Source organism: Pteropus alecto, unplaced genomic scaffold, assembly GCF_000325575.1.
Source record: "Pteropus alecto unplaced genomic scaffold, ASM32557v1 scaffold413, whole genome shotgun sequence".
Taxonomy (NCBI): domain Eukaryota; kingdom Metazoa; phylum Chordata; class Mammalia; order Chiroptera; family Pteropodidae; genus Pteropus; species Pteropus alecto.
The window spans coordinates 408,427-416,823 of record NW_006434120.1 but is presented as its reverse complement, the minus strand read 5'-3'; the positions used below and the strand labels follow the sequence as shown (position 1 = coordinate 416,823).

General features: G+C 39.0%; 1 pseudogene; it reads left to right on the top strand.

The window, feature by feature from the left end:
* Positions 1-3,614: 3,614 nt before the first annotated feature.
* On the top strand, positions 3,615-3,732 carry LOC112477482 (annotated as a pseudogene).
* The last annotated feature ends 4,665 nt before the right edge of the window (positions 3,733-8,397 follow it).

The following is an 8,397-nucleotide window of genomic DNA, read 5'->3' as shown; positions in this document are numbered from 1 at the left end:
AGCAAAGGAAGAAATTATTGCAAAAGTGTTTTTGTAGCCATTTCCCCAAACACTAAGTTGAAGGAGACAATTTTTTTTTATCTTCTTGTTCTTTTCATACATATATTTTTTGCTTTAAATTTTGTCCTTGAACATAAAACAGCTTTACTTAATACAGGATTCTAATCACATTGTAAGACTATCATAATGAAATTGTAACCTTTGACAATGACAAATCTGCAACACATGGCAAAATGCAATGATTAACATTTACTGTGCAGGCACTTTAGAATTCATTTGCCTTGAAGTAACCCAGAGAAAGTTCTGTATGACAGAGCTGTATCTAAACTCACACTTACCTTGCAACACCTTTAAGTTCTTGCTAATACAATCTAGGATAAAAGAAGTAATTGGCAAAAAGCGCTTGTAGAAAATATAAATCCCAGCTTAAGAAAACTCAGTGTGTATCTACCAAATAATAATAATAATTACAAATACCATAAAACAAAAATTACAGGTGATTACTTGTATAAATTTTTCAGTTTTGCTCCAGGGTTGTTTTAACTGAATATTTGTCATAATTTTCTTTTCCTTTTTTTTTTTTTTTTGTCTATACACAATTTTTAGGGACAGATTTAACACATAAAATAAGCCAAGTATGTCCTGTTACCCATTTGTTGAATCAGTACATCTTCTACAACCCTGTTCTTTTTTATAGGTAGGTGCCACTTTTTCAGCTGTGGCTTACAAAAATGAACATCGATACCAGTCAGGTCTCTGTGACCCTAAAATATTGAAAGCCAAGGACTGCTTTTATTTACATTTCTTGGACAAGTACAACTTATCTACCTGACATGTTGTGTCTTGGTGTGATTCTGGAACATAATTATAATTTGTTTTGTTAATTGTTGAAGTACTTCATGTGTCCATAGTCACTCAGTTAGCCACACATGATAGCTTCCTACATTGGCTAAACTCTCCCTTCTGCTTACCTCAGAAATAAGCTTCTCATTGAGAACGGCACCTGGGGGCCAACGTGTTTCTAGTTGGTGATCCTCTGTCACCAGGATATACCACAGTACCACATTGCATTTATACTGTGACATGAAGCCGCATAAGAAGGGATTGCTGAGAAGGTAATTTCTTCTAATAAAAGTATCTCGTCCTTTCCTGTTCTATCCTTAGAAGTATTATTCTCTCTTCTCCTCATCTACAATGTTACTAACCACTCTCACAAAGGTGTTACTTAATTGTGATACTAATATAACATTCATTGAGCTCTCGCTATCGGCCAAATACTGTACTCAATGCACATATAGTGCTTGCTATATAAACCAAACACGTGTCTAAATTTATTAAAAAAATTTTTCTTCAAAATAACTATAAGAAGTTGTTAATATCATCATTTTCATTTTACATCTGAGCAAATTGATGTAAAGAAAAAAGTTAGTTAACTGGCCAAGGTCATGTGGTAAGCAAGTAGTAGAGCTCAGATTGAAACTTAAGCAAGCGTGCCTCCATGCTCTTAGCCACTTCCCTATGTTGCCTATGAAAAGTTTATTGTACCTCTTAAACCATATTATGGTCCTACAAGTTAGATATATTAATATTTTCATTTTGCTGATGAAGAAATTGAGGCTCAGATAGCCATGTAATTTTCCTACCATCTTGCATTCAAGCCCAAAGCCAACCAATTTCAGAAGTTTCCAGCTTTTTCCCCTATGTGGGTTCCCTAAAGGTAGAAATGTTGGAGACTCACTGTCTTCTGCAGGTAGTTTTTAAGGATAACCTCCATGCAAAGGGCTAAGGTGATTAATTGTTACTGAAGGGTACTATACGTGCTTGAGGGAAGCAGAAGAGGTTTGCAATGCTTTCTAGGCTGCAGGCACCACATCTACACCCTACTGAGCCTCATAACACTTTACCCAGGACTCGACCTCAGAGGCAGTGAGGGAATTCAGATCTCTGGACTCTGACTCTTAGGTTCCATGTCTCTAGGACAAAACTTTCATCTGGAGCTGGAATAACTTCTTTGGTTCAGTAGGCAGTGCACCTGCAGATTTCCCATTAAACTGCCTGCCGAATCAGGAATAATGATTCTCAGGGGGAAGAGATATTATTTGCATTTGAATTAATGTTGAGTTCAGAGTCACAGATTCCTCATAAAGAAGGATTTAGAGTAATTGCTGATATCCTGGGGAATCTGTGACCAGCTCATTATTTTCATCTCACAGGGTAGTACTAGAATTTTTAATTTTTTTCGTCTTCTTTTGAAAGTTTGGCTCTCTTTATCCCCATGATAATAATTATAATAATTTGGAAACATGAGTCTGCTCAGATATCAAGGTGTTGAATGGATAATTTCACTTTAATGAATTTGTCACATATGGGCTTATTTTCCACATCTGTCCTAAGCTGAATAGCTAACTGGTTAATATGAGAACTGTTCCATTTCATTAACTTCTCCCTGTTGATTTCCTTGAGGTGGAACTGATGCACGGCCAGTTGCAAGCCCTGTCAGCTCTTTCTTTTCAGGCAAAGCCTAGATCCAAAACTATTTTAAATCACTGATTTCAACTAAGGAAAATAAAAAAAATAATAAAATAGTTTGATCATCCAGATACATTGCAGGATTCCATATATCTGGTGGCTTTTGAGAGATTAGCAAGTACTTGTTATGGACATCATAAACACTTATACCTGAGGCCATCTTGGGTAAACTGTACAAGTAAGGCCACAAAGCCCTGGCAGAAATGAAGAAGAAAGAGGTTTGGCTGATGAGCAGAAGAAGGGATAGGAGAAGAAAAAAGAAGGCTGGAGTGCGGGGAAGGAACTCCAGGTGGCTTTGTTGAGGGCTTAGAGTTGGAGTATAACAATTTCTAATCTTTTTAGGTAGGCAGCTTTTTGATTGCTGTGGTGGGCTAAGGAGTTGTTTCTGGAAGTAGTTTAAGGTGGAAAAAAAATGTCAGTGAATTATCGAACCTCCTGGAAAGAAAAGTGTGGTGCCTCTTTCATAGGGCCCTAAGTTCTCCTGAGGTGGAGAAATGATTAGTTAAGATACTCTGGGCTCTAAGAGAAAACCTTATGCAAATGATCAGGAGGTGTAACATCTCTTACAGCAAGTAGGTAGAACACACTTCAGGATTGCTTGATTTGATGACTCTTTGTTAACAGGATCCAGTTATTAGTGTTTTTCTGACCTATGTCCTTGACATTGGTTTCCTTCTTATTTTTTTCAAGGTCGTTTGATGACTACCAGTAAAAATTAGGGCTTCATGGTTCCCTGGGGTTGGGGAAAGGAGAAGCTCTCTCTTCATTCATAGACGAAAACTCCTTCATTTCAGTATGATAGGGCCAGTTTAGGTCTTGTCCTGCCTTGGCACCAGTAACTATTACCAGGGGAATGTCTTGTGCTGCTACTAAAGCTTGAGCTCCAGAACCAATCCCTGGCAAGAGATGTAGGGCTACCTGTCTTATGCTAGACTGATTAGTGTCTGCTCTTGGGGCTGGTGATGGCGTCAGCTTTTTGTGAGACATGTGGGCTTTGTGGAAAAAGGGTAGAGTCTGCAGAAATTAAAAGGAAAGTACATAGAGTAAGAGTACTCACTATGCTAATCTATAAAATAGTGTTGCTGGTCTATGGCCAGCTACCTTGAACAAGCCCAATCCCATCTGATCTTGGAAGCTAAGCAGAGTTGGGCCTGGTTAGTACTTGGATGGGAGACCACCTAGGAAGACCAGGTGCTGTAGGTGTAAAAAATAAAAAAATAAGGGATTGTAAGCTGACAAGGTCCTTGCAATCTATGAGGTCAACCAAGGGTTGCTTCACCTAAAAACAAAAAACAAAAAACAAAACAACAAAAAAATGTTACTAATACTACCACAAAGAAGGCAAGGATAGTAACTAAAGCCTACTGATATCAGAGGTAGATCAAGACTAGATCACCCTCCCTCAACTATCTGAGACCAGATAATTTTGCTTAGATGTTTACGAGCCTTAAAAAAAAAAAAAAGAAAAGAAAAAAATAGAAATGAAACCAGAAAACAGAAAGTAGCACCCAAAACTCTGCTATTAAAAGGAATGGGCATGTGTGTGGGAGGCTCTGTTTGCTGGGTGTGTCGGGTTTTGCCCTCCACAATATCCCATAAGCATTTAAAAGGATGAAGACTTGACTGGAGCCTGCCCTGTACATCCATGGACTCCATGACCTTCAGTACCCAACCAGAAGAAAGAGTGAATGGGTCCCAGATCTTCATGGTTCATATAAAGCACCCTCTTGTTTGGTAAAATTGGTAAAATCAACTCTCTAGCAGTCATAGACTCCTTTGTGCATTTGTTAATTTTTAAGCACATTATTTCAAGTGTACTTTTATTCCTCTTGACTATGAAGAAATGTTTCACCATTGTCCTGTTTATGTATTCTTCAGTTTACTCTTTGGGAATAATAGACGGTGTCATTGTTTTAAGCTAAAGTTTAAATATGCATGAGAAAAGAGCCACCTATTCTCACATTATTCGATATTTATATTAACAGTGTAAAATTTTAAGTAGTCGTGAAGTTAATCGCAGATGTCCTAAGAAGGGCTGGATGTCAATAGAATCTTTTGGTATGTTCAAGTGGGATGAGCTTGAATAAGCCCATGTTTAGGGAGAGATACAAGGACTCTATGAGAACAGAACCTGGAAGTTTGGGATCAGAGAAAGATTGTGATAGGGAGGAGAGAGCCATCAATGCAAGAAGTAAGAAAGAGCTCAGTTTCTGGTGCTAGTTATGCAGATGGCTGAACAGTTAGTTACCCAGAGGGTAAGGCTGGGGGCTCAGACTCCTCAGAACAGCTAAGAGAGAGAAAAGACAGAAAGAATTAGGACTATACTGGAGCTTATGGCTGGAATCTTTGTGCATTTTCTTTTCTCTAAAATGGCAGCCTCATTGATAACGCTGGTACAAATCTGCTTTTGTGGCTCTCCCTGTACCTGCCACACTGTTCTAGTCATGAGGTAAACACCCACTACCCTATGGCCAGCAGGAAACCAACAGCCAGGTTATTCCAGAAAGGCCTGAAACTCTCGATTGGGATAAAGGGATAAGGGTGTTTGAGAACCCCCATGAAGGGAAATGGAAGACAGTGAGGAGGGTGGATGATACTGCTTTATGGTAAAGGCTACTGAGGTAAATGCCATAGGAATTTTAATTCAGAGCAGGATTTCTCAGCTTTAGAATGATGAAAATTTGGGATTGGATTGTTCTTTGTTGTGGGGGCTGTCTTGTGCATTGTAGGATGTTTAGCAGTATCTCTGGTCTTTACCTCCTAGGTCACATGGTAGCTCATAAAACTTACGTGTTTAGGTGCAAAAGGCAGCTGCTATTTCCTATTGATGGCTCTGATACCCTCATTTCCTGGGAGCCAAGAGTCATGAAGCCTCCTGAGCTCTTTCAAGTCTAAGTTGGGATAAGGCTGGGTTGCAGAAGCCAGCCAGCTGCTGTGTAAAGGAATGGTCTGTTGGTGAGGCAGTGGGTGGAGTGAAGTGGGGGACACTAGGAAGGGATCTTGAGACCAGAGATGAAGATTCTCTAGAGCAGCTCCTAAACTTTAATGTGCAAAAATGTCACCTACTATTCTTATTAAAATACAGATTCTGACTCAGAAACGGGTGGGGCCTGGAATTCTGCATGTCTAACAAGTCCTAAATGATGCTGACACTGCTGGCCTAGATACCCCTTTGAGTAGAGAGGGCCTCTCAGCATCAGTGAAAGAAACCATATACTCCTGAATGTTTCTTTGTAAAGCAAGTCAGTAAAGAAAGGATCTGGCCATAAATAAGCTACAGAACACACGAGAGTCAAAGAAATAGTGCTAAGATGATGAGTGGGGAGGGAGGGAGAAAAGGACAAATAATATCTTCCCTACCTGATAAACAGATTATCAGAGAAAGAGGCACAGAGTGGATTGAAGCTTTAAAGAACAAGAGTTTCCAAGAAGTTTGTATAATTACAGCTGCATACAGCAGGTAGTAAATTTATGGAACCTGTTATCCCTAAGCTTTAGTAAAGATTAAAAACACAGTTACAAAGATGCTATAAATAAAATAGTAAATTACATACTTGCAGTAGGTCATGGAGGGAAGGAAGGATGTTTTGGAACACCTCCCTAACTTTTGAGGTTAACATACATATAAGCTTTTTGCTCATAGTTTCTAAACCAAAAATAGAGATTTATGATTCATAAGGATTCCTTTCCTCCCTCCCCCTGGTCTCTCAGTGTAAGAGATACTGGAAGATGTAGTATAGTTGCTAGAAAATTAGCATTTCCAGTACTTTTTGATAGCTTCTGAGAACAAAGTGCTAAACATTTGAAGTGAGTACTATACTAGGGAATCCAAGGTCTTTGGCCTTCCCTTCAGATACTACATTGGGCCAACTACCCCAGTCATTATGGTGGTAGCAAGAGGTGTGGGACAAAGTCTGGGTATGTTGTTCTGTACATTGGGGCTAGATGATCTGGAGCTCAACTCTCATATGCCTAGTGTGCTTATTTCCTTGCATTAGCTCCTCTTTGCTGATTTCCTAAGGTGGCTTGTAGGATGTGTCTAGATATTCCAGTCATTGTATCTACTGAATTCACTTATTTATTCTATACTTACTTATAAATTACTACATGCCCAACATTGAGTAAATAAGAAGAAACAAAACACTAGCTCTCTCTTCTCATGACACAATCAAATGGGGAAAAAGTGGGCCAAAAAGTTTGTAAATTTTTAATTTATCTTTTCAATAACTTATTAAAGTGCTGTTAGGACAGTTCACAGTTATATACACCCAGACACATACTCAGATGGGATGGTTTCTTGGGAAGCCTCTTTAAGGAAATAACTTTCAAGTTGAAACCCTGAGGATGAGTAAGAGGTAGCTTGAGAAAGAGAGAGGAGAAGAACATTCCAGGAGTATGTAAAAATGCTAAAGCAGGGAAAAGCTCAAAGTCTAGTGTCTGCGGATGTCTTGATTGTGTTAAGAGTGCTGTCTGATGACACTGGAGAGACCATTCAAAGAGGGCCTTCTAGGATGCAGTAAGCTCAGTTTTCTTTCTGCAAACACTGGAAATCCATCAAAAGGTCCTGAGCAGGGGATTGCCCTCACTTGCTTTAAGGCTCAGGATATTTCTACCCTCACTCCTCGAGATGCAGACTTGATACTGAGGCTCAAGTTGGGATCTGGCAAGCTCAGCTGCTCCGTGGGCACGGAATGATGGACAGGGCCTGCTTCAGTCACCTACCCAGATGGACACTGAGAATTCTGTGTCACTGTCCAACCTGTAAGGCACAAGGTGACTTTGCGTCAGAGAATAGGGGTAACATAAAAGAGTAAAGCACATGAAAGAAAAGAGCTACACCATTTGTTTTTCAGTGTGGAGTAGGAATGAGTCCTACACAGAGTACTCAGGCATTTGTCATAAATTATGTTTTGTGTTTACAAAGTCCTCCAAGACTAACAAGCAGAGTGCTGTAAAGACCTCAAAAACTATTTTATATTCCATATTCTATTATCTGCATGTAGTATTCCTCAAGTTTAGAGGATACTTTAGAGTATTATTATCTGCTAAAAGAATCAGCCCCTTAGAGGTAGTTGGTAAATGAAGCTGTGCCTCTTTTTACAAAAATCATCTTATGGTGAATTTAGTTTGAAGGAAATTAATTCACATAGCCTCATTTGCCTTAGTCTACCTGATCTCATTTACTAATAATCTCTTAGACTATAGGTATGGGGCTGACTTTAAGCTCATTATGCTGCCTTAAAAATCAGGTACCACTAAAGAAGCAAGATAATTGAGTCTCAAACCAGGAAAAGGAATTTTGTTTTGTTTTGTTTCAGCTTGAAGACTCAGAGATAAATGTTCTGGTCATCAACTTTCCATCTGGGAAACAGGGGCAAAGATGGGGCTTGGAAGTTTGCAGTATAGTTTTGAGCCAAATAGTTCACTTTTTTGGTGTCAATTTTATCATAAAAAACTTTCAAAATTAAATTCTTATACTATCATGATATCCCCTCCACTTACCCACCTGCAGAAAAGATGTCTCTAAGTTGGAAACCAGCAAAGAAAAGTTGAAATTTAGTATTTGCTTTCTTTCACAGGAGAGCACATATCAGATTAGAGAGATTCAGTTGCCTAAGACTATAAAGTCATTATAACTGAGGACTTTGTTTTAATTCTACCCAAGAGTTATCCGTAGCTTGTTTCCTGGGTATCTCAAAGCAAGCTGAAAGGAAGTTGGGGATGATCTCATTCTACCCATTTTGATGTGACTTTTCCCCGTGAAGGAGCTTCTCCAGATACTGTCTGAACTTAGAGATGAAGGAGAAAATAAATACTTAGAAGATTTGTAAGTAAAATGCTTAGGAAATCAGAGTTCTAAGCCCTAAC